The following is a 25,017-nucleotide window of genomic DNA, read 5'->3' as shown; positions in this document are numbered from 1 at the left end:
AGAAGTGAGTAGTTGGTTTATTTTTCAAGATATTCCGCTCACAAGGTTCAGACATACATGGCGGCGGCCATCTTGGATTTTGACGTGGCGACCCAATTTTCAATAGCGTTCTTCCTTATGCGTAGATACACCCACACACCAGATTAGAAGTTGGTACTTCGCTTATTTTTCAAGATATTCCGCTCACAAGGTTCAACGCACGCACACACACACGCACACACACACGCACACACGGACGGAGGGGAAAACCATAGTCCCCCTTTCGCTCCGCGGTGCGACGGGGGACAAAAAGGACTTGGTAATTAAATAAAAAGCTGAGGGCGTGATTGATCGGTGCGTGGGCGTGGCTGATCGGTGCGTGGGCGTGGCTGGTCGTTGCTTGGGCGTGGCTGGGCAAAGCGGGGATCTCGGACTCGGAGTCGGAGCCGAAAGCTGTCCCAGGAGCGGGCGGAAAGAGGCACTGGCTGCAGCAGGTGAGTTTGCTGAACCCGCTTGCACTTGCAACAAATGGCTGCGCCCTCCGGGACCGGGACGTGCGTCTGTCGATGTGCATTAATGATGTTTCTTAATTTATCTTATGGGTTGTAAAATGCGAAATGGAAAGCGGGCTCGTGGTGTCCATACGGATCCTCCATCCACGTCGTCATCACGTTGTTCCCACGAACATATCCCACTTCGCACAGCGAACATCAGTCGAGGACGCCCGTCCCGCGGGGATCCGCTTGGCAGGACAAAAGGCTGAGCTGGGGACGCCGACTCGCCAGACGGGCTACCAGGGAAGAGGGGGTCCCGTCTCCCGGGAGAGGTTTGGGGGGTCCCCTTCGGCTATGAAACTCCGATCCTCGGAATGACACACGAGGAATAAGTAACAAGGGATCAATGTCCGTTTGTCGATTCGCGAAGCCCTGCGCGGTTTAACCCACCGGGAGAATGAATGAATTGTAACACCTGACCCAGCCAAGGCAAGCTCACCTGTCCGTGCACCTGCCTTGTCACGCACCTTAACCCAGCCGATTCATGGTCACCTTCCCTTTGTGTGAAATCGGTGATAAATGCACATCGTTAAGGTTAAGGTGTAACTTTATCATAAGTGCTCCCCTGGAGTGTTGGTTACACGAAATTATGGATTTTTTTCGGACATTAATTGACCTTTCACACGAAGTAAGCGCCACAGTCCAGACGGCTTCGATACTTTTGAAATGATTGTGGTATTAAAACACCACGTGACCATCTTCAGTAGCTGCACTGTAGCCACAAAAGGGGTTTGACTGTATTTTGTAACGTGTCGCTGCTACAGAGACGAAGAATACAACATACGAGGCCACCACTTGGTGAAAGAACCCCTGACCCACATCCCCTTTTAATTATCACAAATATAACAATATGAAGGAGGTTAAACTCTGTATTAAGTTGGCTGGGCATACAACACGGTTGTTGTCCAATTTCTCTGGGTGATGCTTAGATCCATCGTCCCCCAAATAATCGAAAGGAAATTCCATTCCAAACAAGTACATTAAATCCATCATTTCCACCATCACCAGGTCACTCTACTCTGGACATGCTGCTTCTGCTGTCTCAACAATGGATGGAGGTCCTCAATGCCAAGCAGGAAATCAGAGCCGTCTCCCTTGACATATCACGTGCCTTCGATACGTTCTGGCACCCCGCTCTGCTCACCAAACTCTCCTCCTATGGTATCCATGGAAATCTCCACTCATGACTTGCGGACTTCCTCTCTAGCCGTAGTCAACTTGTGGCCCTGAATGGAATTCTCTCATCTCCCCCTTCCTGTTCAGGCTGAAATTCCTCAATGCAGTGTTCTGGGCCCTGTGATTTTTCTGGACTTCATTAATGATCTCTCTGACTCTCTATCTTTTTGCTTTTTTTAGGAAAATCCTCTCTATCTTTTTGTTGATGCCTCCACCTCCTGCTGCTCCATATCTCAACCCTTAGATCGGCAGGCGGCAGCCTCTTCACTCTCTGCAGACCTGGACAAAATCACAAACTATTCAAACAAGTGGAACATGTCTTTCAATCCTGACAAATCCCACACTCTCACAATGTCTCTCCGAAAAGATCGACTGGACAACCCTCCCATCTACTTTCTCAACAATCCTCTCGAAGAAGTTCTGTCACTCAAGCTTTTGGGTGTCACTATCTGCCATGATCTTTCCAGGGAAAACCACATTTCCAAGCTGGCCTCCAAAGCCAGTGGCCGACTGGGCGTCCTCCATCGTTCGTAGTCATTCCTTGGCACACCTGAGCTCCTCACCACATACAAAGCTTTCATCCGCAGCTTGATGGAATACTGCTCACCCCTCTGGGCTGGTGCTCCTGTCTCACACTGAGCTCGGCATCACGCTGTTGAATCCAAAGCTTTCAGAATCATTGGAATCTCGCGCGATGAAGCTGATTCTGAGGTCCTTTCACTCACTCACCGCAGGCAGGTAGGTGGACTTTCTGTCTTCCACCGAATCCTCTCCCGGCCTTGCTCCCCCAGCTCTCTCTGTGCTCTGTCCCCCAAATATTCCTGAAAGACGCACAAGGTCTGCCAGCAACCCTCTTCTGGTGAAACTGCCAAAATCAAGACTCTGCTCACCTTCACTCTTTCATTCCTCTTTTCTCCCACCTCTGGAACAAACCCCCTCGCTTCAATCCCACTCGTCCCTCCAGGTCTTCAAAACAGCTGTTCACCACCATCTCTTATCTTCCCCCATCCAAAACCTTGATCTTTTCTACCCCCATTAATACACCACAAATCCACCTTTTTCAAATTCTGTTTTCTTTCCTGGAAGTCCTTGTGGTGTCCATCTTGTTTATCCCGTTTACCGTGCACCAGCCCTCTCTCTTCCACAGATCTCCCGATGTCCCTGTTCTCTACTGTTGTTGTGCTTGTGTGCTTCCCTCTCTCTCCCCCTCTTGTCTCCCGCTCCCTTATTATTTGTTTTATGTGTGTTTCTGTTTCTGTTTTTGTGTTTTATGTGTTAGCTTTTACATGAGCCTCGACTTTGTATACAATTTTTTTTATTTTAAATAATCCCATGCCGAGCCTGATAATTAATTGAAAGGAAAAGGCCTAGAAGTATGTTAGGTTTTTCAGAGCCACACATGTATACCATCAGAAGTCCAAATTCTTTCACCATTCCAGCATTTGCACAAAGGATAGGGATGAACTGGCATATGTCCCTGATGTACAGGAACTAATTCATGAGGAAACTGCCAGATCGCATTGTGTTGAAAAGGCTGCTGCTTATTGCGTGAATTGTCCTGTCTATGACGCTCACGGGTTGCAGCCGGTGTGGTGAGCTCAAGGTAACAAGGAAAGTGGTTGTTCAGTGACAGCAGGATTCGGGATAATATATGCTAATCAGGGAATGCCAAAGTTTACCATCGTATGGAACAAATGATGGAATCAACAGAACGTTGATTGAGGTTCGCTAAACCACCGTAGGAAACGAGGAGAAACTGACATTTCGGGCATTAACCCTTCATCGGAGCAAAAGAAGAGTTAACGGTGTGCAGTCAGCAGGTAAACACCGGCCTTCACAATCAAGATGTTCTTCATTCTCATGATTACCCTCGCCAGAGGAGAGAGCATTGCATTTGAGTCCGTTTGTCTGTGTTTGTCCGCACAGAATAAATATGATTTTCTCTGCAACCATTGGTCCGATTGACAGGAAATTTTCACCACAGATGCAACTCTACCTGCATAATTTTTTTATGATAATTATGACGTCATAGGTCACGTGGTTCGGCCGCCATCTTGGAAAATCGCAAAACTTTGCACCTCTATCTCGGAAAGCGCTGAATAGAAAAAAATTGAGACATGGCTCATTGTAAAGAACTCTCCATCGGGAATAAAATATGTTAATGATGATGTCATAGGTGCCTCCATTATGACGTCATAATTCGAGAAGTACAAAATTTCATCTGATCAAGATAAAATTTCTTGAGCATAATCTAGGAACAATTTAGTTTAGAAAAAAATATAATGATGACGTCATCCGTCACGTGGTTAGGCCGCCATATTTGTTTTAACGCAAAAGCCTTAAAAACCACTGAAAATACATCCTGGCAAGGGTTTGCAATCTCTGATTGCTCTTTTTCTTGTTTGACTTGCATTGGCACTGTCATGCTGTATAATTGACAATGTCGAACCACGTGCTCTACGTACAGGTAAACAGTAAAGGTAAATAATAATTGCTGGGCAATGAGTTTTGTTTGAGTCGAAAACGTCTTCATTTCAGTGGCACTAAAAAAGAAAGATGGATGACTGACTTTCATTCTACCAAGAAATGTCACCATTGTGTGTTTTTATTATAATTATAGTGTTCACCATAGTGTGTGCCAACAGTACACTTCATTTCTCCGGCGACGCCATATATTATGACATCAGAAACCAAAATACTGGAATTTTGATCTCCAACCGTATTCCTTTATGTCTCATACATTGTCTTCGCTACTCTAATCTCCTCTCACGTCACATGTCTTTTCTCTCCACTCATTCATTCATTCATGTGCCTCATGTGGTTGCTGGTCGTATTATCTCTGGGGCCGCGGCTGTGCCTCTAATTGTAGTACCCCTTGTAGGTTTAGGTTGGAATTTGAAATTCTTCCGGAGTGGCAGGGACAATTGCCTTCCTCCCCACTCGACCCCCTTTTCTCATATTTCTTTATCTCCTTTTACACACCGCAGCTGACCGGATGGCTCAGAGCTAGCGTACACACCTTTGATTTGTCTGGTGTAGGTGAGGTTCCCAACCTGACTGTAAGCTGGCATTCTGTGTTCTGGTGCTTTGCATTCATTAGTGCATCGTCCTTCACTGGGACTTTAAAGCCGGGTGTCCTGTTTGCGCGTATCCGCTGGTCGATGTTCAAAATTCGACGTGTCTTTTAGAAAGACTATGCGATTGGATTTTGGCACCCTTGCCAAGTTCCAAATTCCTGCCCCAACCAACAGACCACCGAGCAAAGGTTTGGTCACCACGCACAACTTCTAAATTGATCACCACGCAAAGAGCCATGGAAAGATGCTGTCTTGGCATAACAAGATTACTACTGCTACTACTGCTACTACTAACTACTACTACCATTGGTGGTTGTTGGTAGTAGTAGTAGTAGTAGTAGTAGTAGTAGTATATAGCCTACTATTAGTCGTAGTGGTCTGCATAAACAGCTGAGTGGCATAACGACCCCATTGGGGGTTGACCCTTTTGCACTTTGTTCCCTCGGGACAGGGGGTACGTGAGGTTAGGTCAGGAATTTTGGAATTTTTTGGCCACAGTTGCCTGAGGTTGCTCACCTACTCTTCGTGAAGGACACCGTGGGATCTTTAACGTCCATCAACTAATGCGGGCAGAGTGGACACCTGCTTAACGTCCATCTGAGGGACGGTACGCACATTGATGAATCGCCCTGCTTGTGAAACACCGGGATGACAGTTTATAGCTGGGTCTGGATTCTAACCAAGGCTAGGCGGCTAAGAGGCGAGTGTGCGTAGCTCTAGGCCATCCTGCCAGGCCCGCGGGAAGAATGGACAACCACAATTACAAACTAGCCTGGAATAAGCATTTGTAAATAAATAACTATCTTACAATGCAGGAGTCCGTTTGGCCCATAAAAGCTTGTGCAATTGTTGTCAACCTATGGGTTTTTTGTTCCTGTTTATCTTTTTTATATGCACCAAGCAAGGAAACAGCATATACCATTTTTAACGTCTTTGGTATGACTCGGCCGGGGTTGGAACCACTGACCTCCCAACCTCTGAGTGGACGCACTGACCATCATTACACCACCGAGTCTGGTTAAATGATTAAATGGAGACATGAAATTGGAAAATTAATTGGTTGCAGTATAATTTCATCAAATTTTAATTTGATAGAACAGAATGGACCATGTTGAGGGAGGCCTTCCTCTAACAGTGCACTAAATATGATGCTCTAGTCAAGTCGAGTCAAATCAACCTACAGACTCTGTGATCTTCCACACTCTCTTCGATCCAATTCTTCCCTACGTGTCTTCAAGACGGCTGTTCACCACCATCTCAGGTGTTTTTCATGATAGATGGTCCCCCATCCAAATCCATGATCTTTTCTACACCCGTTAAATCGCCCGCACCCTTCTCAAATTTTGCTTATGTGTCCATCTTGTCCATCCCTTGTGTTCTCCCCGAACCCTAATCGTTACCTGAATCCCTTGTTTGTCCGTCTCGGTCTACCTTCTCTCTCCTCCCTGCTGTTGGCGTTTCCCCTTTCTCCTGCTGTTCCCTCTGTTAGTTGTGTCCTGATCTGTTCTGTGGCCCAGCTCTTCCACGACCCTAGACCTTGTATAAAAAGACCACTTTGATGGAGAGTTTTTTCTCAATCATAGAAATGTTCATGATTTGTTGTGAGTGAACCAACACTCTGGAAACAGAGATGAACTAGAATGGCACTCGGTAGGGATCGTACCTCCATCAGGCTGAATGGCTTATGTTTTGTATCCCACTGTTAGGTCCGATCTGGATCCGAACCTGAACCAAAATCTCATCCACCAAGTTTTGTCATAAATCATCCACACCTTTTTGAGATATCATGCTATATGTCGTTTTTCGTCCCCATTACTCTATGATGAAGAATCCTTTTTTCTTTTTTTTTTTATCTCAGAGCCGGATCCGGATCTTCAACAAAATCTAATCATTTCGTTCTTGTCACATACCCAAACTCTCCACTAGATTTCGTGCAAATCCGTCCACAATGTTTTGAGATATCTTGTTCACAAACAGACAGGGGTGAAAACATAACCTCCACCCACCTTCGCTGGCAGAGGTAACAATGGATATTGTCAAATAAAAGTGTATTCGTTTACCGCTGTGGGAAATTTGATGAAGCTGACATTTCGACCATTATTTGTCAAAAGACTAATGCTTGAAACGTCAGCTGCCCTTAGTTTCCCACAGCAGTAAAAAAAAATACTCTTCTCAAATTGCAGTTGTGAAAATCCTTTGTTTATATTGTTCACAGATATACAGTCACGTGAAAAAGTAAGTACACCCATGTAAAGTTTTGACTTTTTCAACATATTTCAACATACAGCTATTTGATCTTCATTTCAACAATATTGATAGATAAAGGTGATATAATATAACAAATATCATGAAACATTTACATTTTGTAGTCCATTGTATAATTTAAATAAACATAAATGCAAATATCGCATGTGGAAAAAGTAAGTACACCCCTACATTTATCACTACTTCAAATACCTAAAATTAGAATCAGGTGCACCAGCTCAGGTGCAAATGATTAGAACATCTTTAGAGAGGATCTTGGAGGAACCTGTCTTATTTAAACCTCAGACATTTCGTTTGGTTTGCTCTTTGTTGTTGAAGTGTGCGGCGTCACCATGCCGAGATCAAAAGAGCTCTCTGAGGCCTTCAGAAAGAAGGTTATAGATGCCTATGAGTCTGGGAAGGGATTTAAAAAGATCTCCAAACAATTTGAAATCAATCATTCGACTGTCCGGAAGATCATCTACAAGTGGAGAAGATTCCAAACAACTGCAAACTTGTTCAGGCCAGGCCGCCCCCAGCAAGTTCAGCCCGAGAGCAGACCGCAAGATGCTGAAAGAAGTCTCTAAGAACCCCAGAATGTCATCACGGGACCTACAATTAGCTCTTGCCACTGTTGATATCAAAGTGCACGAGTCTACCATGAGAAAGAGGCTGCACAAACTTGATCTACATGGGAGGTGTGCCAGGAGGAAACCTTTGCTGTCCAGAAAGAACATCAGGGCAAGACTAAAGTTTGCCAATGAACACCGAGGCAAAGACCAGCACTTCTGGAACAATGTGCTCTGGACCGATGAGTCAAAAGTAGAGCTATTTGGCCACAGAACCAGAAGACATGTTTGGCGAAAACCAAAGACAGCATTTGACCACAAGAACCTGATACCAACTGGAAAGCATGGTGGTGGAAATATTATGGTTTGGGGCAGCTTTGCTGCATCAGGGCCTGGGCAGCTCACCATCATAGAATCCACTATTAATTCTTCATTGTACCAGAGGGTGCTTGAGGATAATGTGAGGCCATCTGTCGGAAAGTTGAAGCTCAACCGAAGGTGGACCTTGCAACATGACAATGACGCTAAACATACCAGTAAATCCACCAAGGAATGGCTGAAAAGAAAGAAATGGAGGATTCTGGAATGGCCAAGTCAAAGTCCGGATCTAAATCCCATCGAGATGTTGTGGGGGGATTTGAAACGAGCTGTGCATCCAAGAAACCCCTCAAACATCGCACAGCTGAAAGAATTCTGCATGGAGGAGTGGGCAATAATTTCTCCCAGTCGATGTCAGAGACTGGTAGACAGTTATAAGAAACGCCTACTTGAGGTTGTTTCTGCCAAAGGGGGCAATACCACCTATTAGAGCCAAGGGTGTCCTTACTTTTTCCACATGCGAAATTTGCTTCTATGTTTATTTAAATTATACAATGGACTACAAAATGTAAATGTTTCATGATATTTGTTATGTTATATCACCTTTATCTATCAATATTGTTGAAATGAAGATCGAATAGCTGTATGTTGAAATATGTTGAAAAAGTCAAAACTTTACATGGGGTGTACTTACTTTTTCACGTGACTGTATATACCAACACTAACGCTCTATTCGGTTGTGGTCATGGATAGATTTACACTACATACTACCTGCCCCATGATTTTGCATAAATATTTGCGTCCATGGCCCCTTACGTTTTTTGTCATATTATTTGTTTTACAAATATACTATGAATCGAACGTTAGAACAACCAAGCTAAATAATTAACCCTGTCCCCAAAGGTGGACAAAGGTTATATTTTCTCCCCTGTTTGTCTGCCTGTCTGTGAGCACAATGTCTCAAAGAGTTATGGATCAATGGATCAATTCAGCCAAAACTAGGTGGTTGGTTGGGTGAGTGACGACGACAAATTGCGTCGATTTTGGTGAAGATCCGGATCAGGTTCCGAAATTTTTAAAATTTATTAAGTGATTCTTTACCATTGAGAGATCGGGCCAAAAATGATATACAGCACGATATTTCAAGAAGTTATGGACAGATTATAACAAACCTTGGAGGAAAAGTTGAGTAGATGACAAGAACAATTATTCGGTCACTAGTAAGAAGCCCATCAAATATGACGGGTTGGAACATTTTATTCGACGGTGCAACCGCGTGAGCGTGTCAAAGTCTGAAGCCTCGGCCTAGTGTCAGGTGTGCTTATATCTTTATTTATTAGACATCATACAGATTTAAATGAACACTCGTTTAATCTGCGTGCGTTACACATCATGTGCAGATAATTTTACCTTCCTTCACCTTGTATTTATTGTTATTTTAAAAAACGCTTTTGTACACCACCCTTGAGGCTTGGTTTGGAAGCCACCGTCTACAATTCCAATAGAAGAGACATAATTACTGTTTTATGGAAAATGTGTTTCGAGTTTGTTTTATCCTCAAAAATAGACCGTAGTGAACACACATTCGTGTTAAAAGATTGGCCTTACGGATGGGGATAATAGACATCTGTACAAACACACAAACTGACATTGTGTTTTATATGGTAGATGGTTCAGGATGTTCAAGATCCGACACATCAGTGGGATACAAAATGTAAACTGCTCAGTCTGGCGGAGGCATGCGCCCTACCGAGTACCCTTCTGGTTTTAGAATTAAATAATATGGACCCGAAGAATATTTGTGTCCAGGGAAATAATATTTTCGAGTTTAGATTGTTCTGTTTAGCGCTGTCATGATAATTATATTTGAATCACGGCCATTTTTTTTTTCTCTTTACAGGAGCGAGGCTCATGGAAGAGCAAAGTATAACTGACAGTGGAACAGAGATCAAGGGAATGAACGAACAGAAAAAGAGGAGCGGATGGTTGTTCTGTTCTCCCATCTATGGAAGAGGAAACACTGAAACTAGCAAGTAAGGTGGTTGAGCTAGGAAAGGTTAATGGGGGTAAAAAGATCATGGATCATAATTGGGGATGACAAAATATGGCGGCTTGTCTGAAGACTTCGAGGGAAAAGTCGGGAAAAGTGAGACAGACAGACTCTGGAAGGTGGTTCCATAAATGGGAGCTCGGTCCATAACAAGCTGTTCTCTCTATAATAAAAGGTGTCACGAAATATGGTCAAATATCTGAGAACTCCAAATTTGAATGATACAAAATAGAATAGTAAGAAAAAGAAGATGAAGATGGGTTATTGTTTGAGAAGAGACTGCAACGCTAGACTTCCTGTCAAGATAGACTGCTTAAAGGCGAGTACACATGCATCTAGGTTACCTTGCCTGCCGAAGACTTAGTAATTGCATGCAATAACAGTTGCAAAGTGCACATACTTTGAAGGTGCAAGCTATGTCGTCCTTGTTATGAGGTGCTCATTATCAGGCAATACCGCACGCTAACAGGTAATTACCGGTGCACTCGCTCATTAAATACGAATGTGGGCAACATTCTAATGATACGGTTTGGCGTCAAACTAAAATGATGGTAGCTCACCTTTGAGTGGACCTTTCTGAGATTGTGGATTCAAATGCAGTTTGAAGCAATGGTATTGAAGACTTTGTGTTCTAACCTTCTGGAAATTAACCTCGTCGCCAAAGAGGTGCCATAATGCTATTGGAGAAAAGAACCACCTTTAAACCACCACCTTTTTAAACCTTTTTAAAGACTGCGAGCTAAAGACTGGTGGTACCACCAATCGTAAGGTCGTGCAACCAGTCGGGACAGGTCGTGACTGGTCGCACTACCAATCGTGAGGTCGTACGACAGGTGGCACCACCAATCGTCAGGTGGCAGGACCAGTAGCACGACCAATTGTGTGACTACTTGACCCACGATCATGCACGACTGGAGGTGCGTCCATGCGCGACTGGTGGTACGACCATGTAAGACCTGTCTGCGACCTCTTACGATTTGGAATCGCAGGTCAGAAGTTTTGAACATGACCATCGACCTTGCTGCGACTGATTTTGCTCTGGTGATTACCCACGACCTCTGCGACCAGTCGCGCGCTCTTTCTACGATTTGCCCACGATTCCAACATTTTTCGGTCGCAGCTCGGTCGTAACCTGGTCGCAGGCCCGGTGTGACTGGGGCTTTAGAGGCCATTTTTCCCTGCAGAGCAGCGGTTGGCCTTTTTCGGGCACCTTGGTCCCCTTGGTCCCCTTTTATGAAGCAATGTTTTATGGCCGGATGCTCTTCCTGCCGCCAACCCGTTAGTCGCCTTTTGCGACACACAGGGAATTACCAGTGAACAGGTACTCGATTTGCCGACCAGGCCGAGTAAACCCCCCTTGCGTTAATTCAGCGATCGACCGGGATTCAAACCCAGGATCCCTAGGATCCCAAGCCAGCACCCCAACCGCTAGGCCAACACCAAGCTCCATAATGCTATTGGAGGTTCAGTGAAAATGCTATTTGTCCATGAATGAGCACTACATTTCTTTACCTAGCCTAGTCCGGCCTACATGTGTTGGTGTCAGTCTTTGTTATGTTTTGACTCTTTAGGACCGTCGAGAGAACTTTGACTGAGAGTTTAGTAACCAATGGGCTGAACGGTCAGGGTCTACTGGTTCAGTCCCTTAAGAGAACTGCGTTTAGATTGTGGTTGCATTTTTGGTGTCACTGCGTGAAGTGTCATATGACGTTTGAGTTTGTGAAGAGGAAACGTTCCACATATACCACATAAACTCACCCTGCACTCTCTCTCATGCGGACACCTGTTCACCAACACTTTCCCATTTCCAAACCCCCCAAATTGCCCTCTTCCATTCCACTAGTATTACTTACAAAGACGTCTGATTCCCTGCCTCGTTGTGCATTTGCCTTCTTGTTCGCACTGTAGGTTAAGGCAGTAATTTGTAATTTGTTCAGGGTGCCGGCGATAGCTCACCTACTCTTCACGAAGGACACTGATTGGATCTATAATTTGCACCAACTAATGCCGGGGGACGGGACACCTGTTTAACCTTCCGTTCAAGGGACGGTGCACACACATGTGTTTAATGACAGTTTATAGCTGAGTCGGGATTCCAACCCAGGCTAGAGAGCTTAGAGGTGAGTGTGCATACCTGCAGGTATCCTGCCAGTTCATACACACCGTCAAAATTCCCGCTTGTCTGTTAAGCATGACTATTCCGTGTCTATATGCCTTGTTGTATCGGAGACTTTAAAATAAATGTATTTGTTCAGCATCAGCATCCCCAAATGATGACGATTGCTGATTATTGAAAAATGTAGAATTGAAAAAATTTACAAATACGGAGTAAATGCATGATAGCATTAATATTGGCATTTATATATACTAGGGCATTGCCCGTACGTGGGTGCCCGTTCCTTGCCCAAAAAAAAAAAAAACGCTACCCGTACGCTCTACCCCGCCCGTACGCCCGTAAACAAAAAATAACAACGCTCTTCGCTTCCGCCCTTCGCTCTGACTGAATTGGGAGAAATAATGCGCATAAGAAATCGAATTACGTACCGTAATGGCGGTCAGCTCGTAACGCGCACACTGTCCGGAAGTTCGCATATCGCATATCTATCTATCTATCTATTAATGCCCATTTATTCAATTATCGCCAACGTATTTTGGCTTTTTGCAATTTAATCGCAAGGAAAAGTAGAAAGAGAAGAGGGAAAAAAAGAAAAGCCTTGCCTTGCTGCAAACAGCTGCTGCAAACAACAACAACATGGAAGGCTGCACTGTCCGGAAGTTGGCATATCGCAGTTACGATTATTTTAGTGTTAATGGCCAATTATTCAATTAGCGCCAACGTATTTTGGCTGTTTGCAATTTAATCGCAAGGAAAAGTAGAAAGAGAAGAGGGGAAAAAAGAAAAGCCTTGCATTAACGCATTAACGCTTGCATTGCATTAACGGTTCGGCACACGTGATAGCTCGCTGCTCTCTGATTGGTTGAAGCGTTTTTTGGACATAGCTCGGTAGGTACTTGTCCGATTAATTTCAAACCTTGAAAAGGCACATCCTCGGGTCCCCAGCAATATACCTGGCAAGTTTCAAGTATATCGGACCCGTGGTTGTCGAGAAACAGCGGTCACAGACAAACACACAGACACACAGACAGACACACAGAGATTGCTGGAATTATAGATAGATATATATATATATATATATATATATATATATATATATATATACATATATATATGTGTGTGCAGCCTCCCACTCAGACTTGTGGTCGAGAAAGCAAAGTAGGCCAAAGCCTTCAGGCAATAAACATAGGGCTTGCTTATTTCTCATCACAGAGTGGTTTGCAGCCTCTCATTCCTCTCGCTTCCATCTAACCTTACACCTCTGACCTTTCGACCTTTGTCACCTTAAGTCTTCCTTAGCCTTATGCACACCCATTCATCCAGTGGCTACGTCCTCGTTAACCTTCCGAAATACAACCATTGTGCTAATCTCCATTCCTTTGTCTCAGGTTTTTTTTATCCTACCCCTAATATGGTCTCCTTGTGTCCGGCCAAAACATGGGCGATGTGTTTCCAACTGAAAGTTTCAAATAAGTTTTCCATCAATTGATATTTATTTTGGCTTTTAAGTTGTTGTTGTTGTTGTTGTTATTTTGGCCAATGTTGGAAGGACATAATCCGTATACATATTTTTGTATGCTTGTATGTTACTCTTTTATGGCAGAACCATAGCACCTAGAGGCCCCAAACCTTTGATGTAGGTACTTCAAAATCTGGGCAAGGTCTTAAGCTACTGCGCGTTGACTTTGACTTTCGTTGTGAGGCCACCGAAGACCTCTATAAAGTGTATATTAGGATGTGGGGTGAGGCAGTGTTGCCTCTGGCCCGCAGGCTAAACGTAACTACCATGATGCCAATTACTCCATAGCTTTTCAATGTCCAACACATTCTGAAACCACCGGCAGGAAAAGCCCACCCAGCCAGGTCGGGCTGGGTTATCCCCTCATCCACCCCGAACCTTCCGGGCAGCGCTGGAAATTATCCCCTGCCCTGCTAGTTGTCCCCTTACTGGTTGGTAGTAAGTAATTAACTTAACCTTACTTAGTAACCTTACAAGTAACCTTACTTACTAGTACTAACTAAGTAACCTTACTAAGTAACCTTACTAGTAACCTCACTTTTTTTTTTCTTTTTTTTTCTTTTTTTTTGTATACAAGATCGAGGCTCGTGAAAGAGCGAAAATTAATCACACAGAAAGACAAACAGACACATAAAACAAATAACATCGGGAGCGGTAGACAAGATGGGGAGAGAGGGGGAAGGACACAAACACAACATTTGAGAGCAGGGACCGAGAGACATGGAGACATCGAGAGATCTGTGGGAGGGAGAGGGCTTTGGGGGGGAGGCATGTGAAGGGGGGGAGGCATGTGAAGGGGGGGGGGGGGGTGGGAGAGGTATAAACATATGGACACTGCCAGGATTTCCAGGAAATAAGTTGGAATTTCAAACAAGGTGGATCTGGGGTGAATTAGTGGGGGTAGAAAAGATCAAGGTTATGGATGGGGGAAGATAAGAGATGGTGGTGAACAGCTGTTTTAAAGACCTGGAGGGAGGAGAGGGATTGAAGGGAGTGTGGGAGTTTGTTCCACAGGCGGGAGAAAAGAGGAATGAAAGAGTGAAGGTGAGCAGAGAGCCGAGATTTCGGCAGTTTAACCATCAGAGGGTTGCTGGCAGATCTTGTGCGACCTGTAGGAATATTTGGGGGACAGAGCACGGAGAGAGCTGGGGGAGCAAGGCCGGAGAGGAGTCGGTAGAAGACAGAAAGACCACCTACCTGCCTGCGGTGAGTGAGTGAAAGGCCCTCAGAGATAGCTTCATCGCGGGAGATTCCAATGATTTTGAAAGCTTTGGATTCAACAGCGTGAAGCCGAGCCAGGTGTGAGGCAGGAGCACCAGCCCATAGGGGAGAACAGTATTCCATTGAGCTGCGGATGAAAGCCTTGTATGTGGTGAGGAGCTCAGGTGTGCCGAGGAAGGACTTCGCACGACGGAGGATGCCCAGTCGGCGACTGGCTTTGGAGGCCAGCTTGGAAATGTGGTTTTCCCAAGAAAGATCATGGCAGATAGTGAGACCCAAAAGCTTGAGTGACAGAACTTCTTGGAGAGGATTGTTGAGAAAGTAGATGGGAGGGTTGTCCAGTCGATCTTTTCGGAGAGACATAGTAAGAGAGTGAGATTTGGCAGGATTGAAAGACATGTTCCACTTGTTTGACCAGTCTGTGATTTTGTCCAGGTCTTCAGAGAGTGAGGAGGCTGCAGACTGCCTATCTGAGGGAAGAGGAATGGAGCGGCAGAGAGTGGAGTCATCAGCAAAGAGATAGAGAGGATTTTCCAGAGAGTCAGAGAGATCATTGATAAAGACCAGAAAAAGCACAGGGCCCAGCACACTTCCTTGGGGAACTCCAGCCTGAACAGGAAGGGGAGATGAGAGAAATCCATTCAGGGCCACACGTTGACTACGACCAGAGAGGAAGTCCGCAAGCCATGCATGGAGATTTCCATGGATACCATAAGAGGAGAGTTTGGTGAGCAGAGCTGGGTGCCAGACCGTATCAAAGGCCCTTGATATGTCAAGGGAGACAGCTCTGATTTCCTGTTTGGCATTCAGGACCTCCATCCATTGTTGAGACAGCAGAAGCAGCATGTCCAGAGTAGAGTGACCTGGTCTGAAACCAAATTGATGATCAGAGATCAAGCCATTGGAGAAGAGGAAAGATTTCATATCCGAAGCAATGATGGATTCCATGACTTTGCTGATAATTGGGAGCAGGCTGATTGGTCTGTAGTTGCAAGGATCTGTTTTTGCACCTTTTTTGTGTAAAGCGGTAATGTTAGCTGATTTCCAGGATGCTGCCAGATGACCTTGAGCAAAAGATAGGGTGAAAAGAACAGAGAGAGGGTGAGATAGAGCGGCAGAGCAGGATTTTAGGACCCGTGGGCTGATGCCGTCTGGTCCAGTTGCAGAATCAGAGTCGAGGTTTGACAAAAACTCCTCCACCTTGTCAGGAGAGAAGGACACAGAGTCCAGGAGCATTTGGGTTCGACTGGGAAAGGTGGGAACAGAGAGAGATGGGTTTGGGACTAAGGATTTCGAGGCGAACACAGAGTTGAGGCATTCGGCTTTGTCACGTGCGATGTCAACTGTGTGGCCATTTGAGGTAAGGGAGGGGATGGAGGGGGAACAAACACCAGAAACGGATTTGACCAGACGCCACCAGGATTTGGAGGAAGGAGACAGGTTTGAGAGTTCATTCTTGAGTGAGGAGAGATAGTGCTTCCTGGCACTCCTGAGGGTAGACACACACTTGTTCCGAGCTTGGTGGAAGGAACTGAGATTTCCTTCAGTTGGATTAGCCTTCCAAGAGGCAAAGGCAAGTTGTTTCAGGGCAACTGCCTCACCACAAGATTCAGTGTACCATGGACGGGAGGAAGGGTAAGACAATTGAAGGCGAGATGGGATAAATCTGTGCAATCTGTGCACTTATTAGTACTAAGTAACCTTACTAAGTAACCTTACTAACTAGTAACTAAGTACCAGTAGTAACCTTACTAGTTGTCCTTTTACTAGCCTATTACTAGTTGCTTACTAGTTGTAGTAAGGTTATCCCCTACTATTTGTCAATAAATGCTTTTGAAATTAATTTTTGTCAACAAAAAATGTTCCAGCCAACAATATGAACACTTTTGGTCGTCTCCATGAAATTCGTTTAGTAACTAAGTACAAGTAGTAACCTTACTTACTGGTACTAACTAAGTACAAGTAGTAACCTAACTAGTAACCTTACTTACTGGTACTAACTAAGTAACCTTACTTAACCTTACTAAGTAACCTTACTAGTAACCTTACTTAGTAGTACTAAGTGACCTTATGTAACCTTACTAAGTAACCTTACTAACTAGTAACTAAGTACTAGTAGTAACCTTACTAGTTGTCCCCTTACTAGCCTATTCTTAGTTGCTTACTAGTTGTAGTAAGGTTATCCCCTACTATTTGTCAATAAATGCTTTTGAAATTTATTTTTGTCAACAAAAAATGTTCCAGCCAACAATATGAACACTTTTGGTCGTCTCCATGAAATTCGTTTAGTAACTAAGTACAAGTAGTAACCTTACTAGTAACCTTACTTACTGGTACTAACAAAGTAACCTTACTTAACCTTACTAAGTAACCTTACTAGTAACCTTACTTAGTAGTACTAACTGAGTAACCTTACTAAGTAACTGAGTCCTTCCGTTTCCGGTCTTGCTGGCGAGGGTTCGTTTATTCTCAGCTCTCCATGCTATCCATCGAAATCGAAGTTAAGTAATTGTTCCCATTTGTATTTTCGTTATAACTATTTATTTTATGGTGTATATATTGTCTCCCGACGAAGATTTTCGGTGCAAATCTTTCATACCTGTATTGAAAATCGTGTTAATTCGGGTCGTGTTTTGAGGCCTTGTAGTTGTACAGTGAACACTGTACAACCTTGAGGCTTTGTTTTTCTCTCAGCAGTCCGTGTTTTTGTGATCCAATAACTTTCGTTCTCTGTTTTCCCAATCTTTTCACCCCATAGCCCTCTTCCTTGTGTAAATCACAACTCAAAAAAATCCAAAAAAAAAACATTTCCTTCTCTGTTCTCATTCGTTTATTCATTCTTATTCGTTCGTTCGTTCGTTCTTCGACCACGTGTTTCTCCCCCATTTCCCCAGATAGATTGTCAAATTTCAACTCGTTATTTTATCGTCCATGCGTTATTGTTTTGATTATAGTTACTTTTGGTTTGAATTTCCTGTAACTTGTAATTATTTAATCGTGTTCTGCTCCTCGTGTGCGGCCTTGTAGTTGTACCCCCGTCGGTGTTTGTTATCTTAATCGTGTTTTGCTTGGCTCTTAGTTTTTTTCCCTTCTACCCCGAACATAATACTCTGTCTAACGTTCTAAATCCCCACCTCCCCCCCCCCCCACCCCCAAAAACCAAAAAAAAAAAAAAAAAAAAAAACATTTATTTTCCTTTCTCCACGTGTACTGTTGACTCATCCTGTATTTTCTGTCCAGGTGTGCTGTTCGCCCCGCCCCCATTAACTCCTTGCCATCCACCGTTTGCCCTTCACGTGACTCGTGGTGGTCCCTCTCGGCTCTCCCCCCGTTGGTATTTTTGTGCACATAAGATTGTTCACGGTTCTGTTTAAATATTATTTAAATATGTATAACCTTTCCCCTTCAGTGTTTTACTCAGTGGTATTTTACAACACGCTGTTTTTCTTCCTATTTAAAAGGCTTTTCTCAATTTCCTCTCCAACTCATTCCACCTCAAAAAAAAGAAATTCAATATCTTATACGTCTCCCTCACTACATGGTCTAAATTCACATTCATTCCATCCCTCCTCCATCATTCTGAACCGGATTGCTAACTTGAAAATCACAACAAACCCAATTTGTTTTCAATGTTCGTCTTTCATTAATCATCCACTTTCTAAACTCCCCTCTTGCCCCTCCCATCCAAATCCCTCCCCTTGCACCTACACTCCTAAACTCCCCCCTTGCCCCACCACTCTTAAACTCCCCCCCTACCCCTCCACTCCTGAACTCCCCCCTTGCCCTTCCACTCCTGAACTCCCCCCTTGCCCTTCCCCTCCTAAACTCCCCCCTCACTCCTCCCCTTCAAAACTCCCCCCCAACCCCTCCCATTCAAATCTCCCCCCATACCATTCCTCTCCAATTCTCCCTCCTCCCCCCTCCTCCTCAAAGCTGCCTCCTCCCCACTTCGTCTCCCTTCTATCTCATACCTCCACCCCCACCAACCTTCTTCTTTCCTCTGCCCCCCCTCAAACAACCCCTCTCTGTGCCTCATCCCTTCACCTTCAAACCTTTCATCCTCCTCATCCTTCCCTTTCTTGGAACTCTTCTGCAATCGCTGACACACTAACAACTGCTCTCCCTACCTCCCCCTCTCATCCTTCATCTTACCCTACTCCTCCCCTCCCCTGTCCTGTACCCGATGCTCCCCCTCTCTCTTCATTAACGGTATGGACCTCAAACATCCGGGGCCTTCGCTCAAACCTGACTGATCTCTCCATACAGGTTGCTTCTGACAATCCAGACTTGATCTGCTTAACAGAGACTTTCCTCCTTCAAGATGTCTCTGATTCCTTAATATCTCTTCCTGGTTACTCCCTCCTCCGGTATGATAGACCTGAGCCTCGGCCTGGTGGTGGGGTGGCTATCTTTATCAAAAACTCTCTTCCTCACTCTCCTTGCACTGCCCTCTCTCCTCCTCACCCCCAGGAGTACCTCTGGCTACGGCTTCCTCTCCGCTCCCACCTTTTGTTCATATGTGTTCTGTCCCGTCCCCCAAACAGTGATGACTCCATCTACATTTCACTGTCTGACAACATGGACCAACTTCTATCCACTCATCCCAACTCTCTCTTCCTCATATGTGGTGACTTCAATTGTCATCATGCCACCTGGTTGGGTGTGGGTTCCTCTCTCACCAGTCATGGCACCTCAGCAAAGGACTTCTGTGACTCACTGGGATTGACACAATCTGTCAATTTCCCGACCCGGATCTCAGCCAATGGAGTATCTTCTCTTCTAGACTTGGTTATGACTAACTTCCCTGCTAATGTCTGCTGCTATTCTTCTGCTCCAATCGGTTCTTCTGATCATGTGCTTGTCAAAGTGGACATCTCTCTGGCCATTCTCAGAGAGCCTCCTCAGCGTCGACGAGTCTGGCATTTCACTCAGGCCGACTGGGACGGTCTTCAAGCAGCCATCAATCGTCTGGATTGGTCTCCCATCTCCACTGCCTCTGACATCAATTCTTCCTGGGAATTCTTCCAAAGCAAACTGATCTCTCTCATGCACAGATTTATCCCATCTCGCCTTCAGTTGTCTTACCCTTCCTCCCGTCCATGGTACACTGAATCTTGTGGTGAGGCAGTTGCCCTGAAACAACTTGCCTTTGCCTCTTGGAAGGCTAATCCAACTGAAGGAAATCTCAGTTCCTTCCACCAAGCTCGGAACAAGTGTGTGTCTACCCTCAGGAGTGCCAGGAAGCACTATCTCTCCTCACTCAAGAATGAACTCTCAAACCTGTCTCCTTCCTCCAAATCCTGGTGGCGTCTGGTCAAATCCGTTTCTGGTGTTTGTTCCCCCTCCATCCCCTCCCTTACCTCAAATGGCCACACAGTTGACATCGCACGTGACAAAGCCGAATGCCTCAACTCTGTGTTTGCCTCAAAATCCTTAGTCCCAAACCCATCTCTCTCTGTTCCCACCTTTCCCAGTCGAACCAAACTGCTCCTGGACTCTGTGACCTTCTCTCCTGACAAGGTGGAGGAGTTTTTGTCAAACCTCGACTCTGATTCTGCAACTGGACCAGATGGCATCAGCCCACGGGTCCTAAAATCCTGCTCTGCCGCTCTATCTCACCCTCTCTCTGTTCTTTTCACCCTATCTTTTGCTCAAGGTCATCTGCCAGCATCCTGGAAATCAGCAAACATTACCGCTTTACACAAAAAAGGTGCAAAAACAGATCCTTGCAACTACAGACCAATCAGCCTGCTCCCAATTATCAGCAAAGTCATGGAATCCATCATTGCTTCGGATATGAAATCTTTCCTCTTCTCCAATGGCTTGATCTCTGATCATCAATTTGGTTTCAGACCAGGTCACTCTACTCTGGACATGCTGCTTCTGCTGTCTCAACAATGGATGGAGGTCCTCAATGCCAAACAGGAAATCAGAGCTGTCTCCCTTGACATATCACGTGCCTTCGATACGGTCTGGCACCCAGCTCTGCTCACCAAACTCTCCTCCTATGGTATCCATGGAAATCTCCATGCATGGCTTGCGGACTTCCTCTCTGGTCGTAGTCAACGTGTGGCCCTGAATGGATTTCTCTCATCTCCCCTTCCCGTTCAGGCTGGAGTTCCCCAAGGCAGTGTGCTGGGCCCTGTGCTTTTTCTGGTCTTTATCAATGATCTCTCCGACTCTCTGGAAAATCCTCTGTATCTCTTTGCTGATGACTCCACTCTCTGCCGCTCCATTCCTCTTCCCTCAGATCGGCAGTCTGCAGCCTCCTCACTCTCTGAAGACCTGGACAAAATCACAGACTGGTCAAACATGTGGAACATGTCTTTCAATCCTGACAAATCTCACACTCTTACTATGTCTCTCCGAAAAGATCGACTGGACAACCCTCCCATCTACTTTCTCAACAATCCTCTCCAAGAAGTTCTGTCGCTCAAGCTTTTGGGTCTCACCATCTGCCATGATCTTTCTTGGGAAAACCACATTTCCAAGCTGGCCTCCAAAGCCAGTCGCCGACTGGGCATCCTCCGTCGTGCGAAGTCCTTCCTAGGCACACCTGAGCTCCTCACCACATACAAGGCTTTCATCCGCAGCTCAATGGAATACTGTTCTCCCCTATGGGCTGGTGCTCCTGCCTCACACCTGGCTCGACTTCACGCTGTTGAATCCAAAGCTTTCAGAATCATTGGAATCTCCCGCGATGAAGCTATCTCTGAGGGCCTTTCACTCACTCACCACAGGCAGGTAGGTGGTCTTTCTGTCTTCTACCGACTCCTCTCCGGCCTTGCTCCCCCAGCTCTCTCTGTGCTCTGTCCCCCAAATATTCCTACAGGTCGCACAAGATCTGCCAGCAACCCTCTGATGGTTAAACTGCCGAAATCTCGGCTCTCTGCTCACCTTCACTCTTTCATTCCTCTTTTCTCCCGCCTCTGGAACAAACTCCCACACTCACTTCAATCACACTCCTCCCTCCAGGTCTTCAAAACAGCTGTTCACCACCATCTCTTATCTTCCCCCATCCAAAACCTTGATCTTTTCTACCCCCACTAATTCACCCCAGATCCACCTTGTTTGAAATTCCAACTTCTTTCCTGGAAGTCTTGGCAGTGTCCATATGTTTTATACCTCTCCCACCCCCCCCCCCCCCCCTTCCCATGCCTCCCCCCAAAGCCCTCTCCCTCCCACAGTTCTCTCGATGTCTCCATGTCTCTCGGTCCCTGCTCTCAAATGTTGTGTTTGTGTCCTTCCCCCTCTCTCCCCATCTTGTCTACCGCTCCCGATGTTATTTGTTTTGTGTGTCTGTTTGTCTTTCTGTGTTATTAATGTTCGCTCTTTCACGAGCCTCGATCTTGTATACAAAAAAACAACAAAAAAAAAAAGTAACCTTACTAACTAGTAACTAAGTACTAGTAGTAACCTTACTAGTTGTCCCCTTACTAGCCTATTATTAGTTGCTTACTAGTTGTAGTAAGGTTATCCCCTACTATTTGTCAATAAATGCTTTTGAAATTAATTTTTGTCAACAAAAGATGTTCCAGCCAACAATATGAACACTTTTGGTCGTCTCCATGAAATTCGTTTAGTAACTAAGTACAAGTAGTAACCTTACTAGTAACCTTACTTACTGGTACTAACTAAGTAACCTTACTTAACCTTACTAAGTAACCTTACTAGTAACCTTACTTACTGGTACTAAGTAAGTAACCTTACTTAACCTTACTAAGTAACCTTACTAGTAACCTTACTTAGTAGTACTAACTGAGTAACCTTACTAACTAGTAACTAAGTACTAGTAGTAACCTTACTAGTTGTCCCCTTACTCGCCTATTATTAGTTGCTTACTAGTTGTAGTAAGGTTATCCCCAACTATTTGTCAATAAATGCTTTTGAAATTAATGTTTGTCAACAAAAGATGTTCCAGCCAACAATATGAACACTTTTGGTCGTCTCCATGAAATTCGTTTTCCTGGTAGTTTCTCGTGTTTTTGACCTTTATTGTTAGCTTCTTGTGCTAATTGATAATGACTAATGTATACATTTCTGCATTGGTCAGGTAAAGTTCAATCCGAACAGATCTTCCATCGAGACTTGGCACGCTTTGGCCTCTCGTCAGGCCATCATGGTGACGAGGAGGAGTCATAAATAGGTGTCCGCTCCGAGTCTGTGAGGTCAGTGTTTAAAATCCCGGCCGAGTCGTACCAAAGACTTAAAAACGGTACGTGCTGCTTCCTTGCTTGCCCTTCCGCATTGAAATGGATAGGGCATGGACAAACAACGCTGGGAAGGCAATTGCAAACCTTTGCCAAGAAACTGCTTCAGCAGCACCAACGCTCTGTGAAGGAAAGACCGCCAGCCTGAGGTTTTATTCCTACAGGGAATTTGGCAGAAATCAGAATTGCGATTTATAAACATCTACTTTTTCCAGCTGCCCTTCCTGGAAAAAATAATAAAACCTGATTTTTGATGTACGCAAGGATGTTGAAGTTTGCTAGACAGGCAGATTAACATCCAGTGACATGTTGGAGGATAAAAGTGCCACCTGCTGCCTCCATACTAAATCAGCACTTGTTCCCAGACATAACTCTATCAAGTATCAAAGCCTTTACCCAGAAACTACATCGTACATATTTACAGGATTTACATCACTCTTGTCTTTGAGCCATCTGGTCCACATTAATTCCCGACCCGACTGTAAACTGTCGAATGGGTGCTTCAGTCGTCGGGTGTGTTGCATCACAAACATCCACCATCTTGCGGTTGGACGTCGAGCGAGGGGTGTGTCCGGTTTCCAGGTTTTGTGCGCAGCACTCGCCAAGTGGAACTCGAGAAAGCACTCCCATTCAACGCCGTTGATAAGGAACGCCTGGATTGGCAATCGCGAGCTATCTGCTCGGTGTGTGTACGGTGCACACCCCGGGTGTCCCGTCTGTTAACATTAGCTCACCTGGTAGATGTAGATTGTAGAGGATCCCACAGTCCTTAGACGAAGAGTAGGTGAGTTATTGTCAGAACCCTGAACAAATTACAAAATGCCACTAAAATTTGCTACAGTCGAATGTTAGGCCTTGGCAGTTGGATCGTGAAAGCCTTGGGCCAAACATTCCCCTTGGCTGACTCCACAAGACGTTGAATTCGTTTGGGCCCTTAAGAAAGTAGTAGCAGTTGGCGTAGTGGTGGAAATATATTAGACTTAACCTGGATACGTTTCAAATTTTTCTCCAGCTACCTTATAAGGACAAATGAACCACCACCACCACCACCACCACCACCAGATCTCAACTTCGGTTGAACATTTGAATCTTTCATGACAAAGCATCCAACAAGAAACGAATGACTCACTTCAGAGTAGTCATTACAAGCTTAGGATTCATCGGCAGCTCCTTCTGGAAGCTTGTGCACCTGTTGTGGATCTACTCTGTATGTTGTACCTCATAACGAGTCGCAAACTGGAAGTCGTGTCACTTCTTCAGGCAAAATAATGCTTCAATTTCTGTAATTCTTTAATTAACTATTTTAAAATTAGTTCGGTCTTATTTATTCGTATTTGTTACCTCTTTTCTTTGGGTATCTATATATTACATATGCAAAAATCGAAGACCATTTTTACCATCCACCTCCAATGGGAAAGCAGCCTGTACCCAATTGTTCCAGGCTTTTGCGGCCGAGATCAATGGTGTCACCGCGTAAAGTCCCTTCCCAACCTCGTTTCTCTTTTTCTCTTTTTAACTCAACTGGACTACCATCCAGTTGAGTTCATCACATACTGAACCCTCCGGCGTCCGTCGTCTGTCATCCGTTAAGTTTTCGACATTAACACTCCAGCGTCCACAAATATCAACCGATTCTGATCAAACTTGACATGCAGCGTCCTTACCCCAAGTACCAGGTTGGTATTACATTTCAGCCCGATCCGTTGAAAAATGGCGGACTTAGGCGACCATTTTGCTTTTGGTCATGAAAACGACGTTAACACTCCAGTGTCCACAAATATTAACAGATTTTGATCAAACTTAGAATGTTTAACCCTTACCACACAAGGTAGGTTGCTATTGCAGTCCAACCCGATCCGTCACAAAATGGCCGCCATAGGCCGCCATATTGTTTTCAGCTCCGAAACGACGTTAAGACTTTAACGTCCACAAATATTTATGGATTTTGATCAAACTTGGTGTGTGAGACTCTTACCACACAAGG

General features: G+C 44.9%; 1 protein-coding gene across 1 annotated transcript in view; it reads left to right on the top strand.

Moving 5' to 3' along the window:
• Positions 1-418: 418 nt before the first annotated feature.
• The window catches only part of LOC137434080 (uncharacterized), a 53,198-nt gene continuing 28,599 nt past the window's right edge, over positions 419-25,017 (top strand). The window contains exon 1 of the mRNA XM_068126730.2: positions 419-473. The gene's annotated coding sequence lies outside the window, so the exon portion shown is untranslated. The remainder of the gene's footprint in view (positions 474-25,017) is intronic.

This window comes from Myxine glutinosa, chromosome 10, assembly GCF_964187855.1.
Source record: "Myxine glutinosa chromosome 10, kmMyxGlut1.1, whole genome shotgun sequence".
Taxonomy (NCBI): domain Eukaryota; kingdom Metazoa; phylum Chordata; class Myxini; order Myxiniformes; family Myxinidae; genus Myxine; species Myxine glutinosa.
Note: the sequence above shows the minus strand (reverse complement) of the source record. Positions and strands in the feature narration are given on the sequence as shown.